Below are 2245 nucleotides of genomic sequence, written 5' to 3' on the forward strand. Positions count from 1 at the left end.
TCTACTCTTTTATAATCTAAACATTTATTTTTATTTGCTTTTATCCAGTTTGATCTTTTCTTATTTGTATGCGTAGATCTAAAAGTGTTGATATAGCTCCATTTGACAAAGAGATTGAAAGAACTCTAAGATGTCTAAAGAAAAAGCAAACACCACTTACACCTAAACCAATGGCAAATGCAAACAATGAAAGTCTAAGAACTTTAAGGGATTATTTTGTCCTAGTGCTAATGGTTTTCAACCATCTATCCAAAGGCCAACCAGACAAGCTAATAACTTCAAGATCAAGCTAATAACTTCGAGATCAAGCCTTCGATAATACAAATGATCCTAATTTCTATACAGTTTGGCAATTTACCAATCGATGATCCTAATCTTCACTTGTCAAATTTTCTTGAATTATGTAATACTTTTAAGTATAATGGTGTTTCAAATGATGCAATAAGACTAAGATTCCATTTTCTCTTAAGGACAAGGTGAAAAGTTGGCTATCTTCACTACTATTTGGATCGGTTACAACTTGGAAGGATTTGGTACAAAATTTTTTTTCACCTGCCAAAACTACTAAAATGAGGAATGAAATCACCACTTTTTTGCAAGTGGATGGTGAAAATATCTAGGACACTTTAGAGAGATTCAAATAGCTATTAAGGAAATGCCTACATCATAGTCTTCTCTAACGACTACAGATTTAGATATGCTATAATTTTCTCACTCCGTCCATGGGAACTACATTGGATTCAATAGCTAAAGGAGCCATAATATGCAAGACTACTAAGAAAGCTCATGAGTTGATTGAAGAGATGGCCACTAATAATTATTAATGGGGTATATAAAGAAAGGTACATAAAAACCTGATAATGTTTATGAGATAGATGCTTTTACTTTCATTAATTCACAATTGGTATCCTTAACTAAAAAGATTAAAGCATTAGGAACCCCATCTCAAACCAACCCAGTCCATACCATTCAAACCCTTTTGTTTCCAATGAAATATATGATGGACCTCATTTTAGTGATAAATGCCAGTTTACGATAGAAACAATCTAGTTCGCAGAACAATCTAAGCCCTCCATAACCCTTACAATAACACATACAACCCAGGTTAATGAAACCACCCTAACTTTTCTTGGAACCAACCCAACTATCAAACCACCAACCAAAATAACAATTTTTGCCCTAACTCACAACCTTATAACCCATCCCAAGAAATAAAAACTAGTTTTTAGGAAATGTTGACCAAACTGATGTAAGCAAATAACGCAAACATCTAAAGCCAAGCTGCATCAATCAAAAACCTTAAAAACTAAATAGGTCAATTTGATAAAACCATAGCCAACTAACCTTTAAAAACCTTACCTGGTAACATTGAGTAAAATCCTAATAAATAAGGTAAAGAAGCATGCAATGCTATATACTTTTTTGGGGAAAAAGCTATGTATGACTTTGATAATGATGACATTATGGATAGGACCATTCAAATACATCCATATATTCTTATAACAAATCCATCAGTTTTTATTTCTCAATCAGTGATAGTGAAGTACCAATCCTAACTTCTTTCTTATTCTTACCATCCCTCAAATTCAATAAGCTAGTGGATTCTTGATGGGGTTTTATGAATTTTTTTCTTGCTCCATCCATTTTAATAGATTATAAGTTAAATCATAGTTTTTTGAATCAACATCAATATCAAACTCGTTAATGTGAATCAAATTTTTGAAATCAAATTTGGAGTTATTGTCTCGGTAGTCTATAATGTTCATTATATAAAAACCTGAAAATGGGTACAATATTAAAAAATATAGACTAATTTTAGCAAAGGCAAGAAAAATCTAAATAACAACAAAAAAGAGAGAGAGAAGAAATGGAGAAGATGGTATATGTGAAATGCATTGCATTCATCATTTTATTAAGATAATGAAAGTAAGCCCATACATTTAACATTCACATGCTCTTGGGGCAAAAGCAATTGTAATTTTTAAGTTTGAATGGTTCAAGGATAATGAAAATAATACATCATTCTTAGATCTTCCAACTTAAAAAAAAAGAATATTTTTTTATCCTGCATAACTTCTTCATCTGCACCAATTTGAATGTGAGAGAAAACTTCCTCCAATCTCATCACTAGTTCACCCTTTTCAACTTCTAATGATCCAAGGTGGATATATTCGCTAAAGCAAAATGTTTCGTACAAATAAGGGAACACCATTTTTCCATCAATGACTCTTGCCTTTTAAGGCGT

At 31.8% G+C, this 2245-nt stretch overlaps 1 non-coding gene across 1 annotated transcript; it reads right to left on the bottom strand.

The window, feature by feature from the left end:
- Positions 1-566: 566 nt before the first annotated feature.
- Positions 567-673, bottom strand: LOC149520013 (small nucleolar RNA R71). The gene has a single exon (XR_016335617.1). It is a non-coding gene; the product is annotated as a small nucleolar RNA R71 (small nucleolar RNA).
- Between the last annotated feature and the right edge of the window lie 1572 nt (positions 674-2245).

This window comes from Durio zibethinus, chromosome 2 (genome assembly GCF_047325235.1).
Source record: "Durio zibethinus cultivar Kanyao isolate XHJ-2024 chromosome 2, ASM4732523v1, whole genome shotgun sequence".
NCBI classification, from domain to species: Eukaryota; Viridiplantae; Streptophyta; class Magnoliopsida; order Malvales; family Malvaceae; genus Durio; species Durio zibethinus.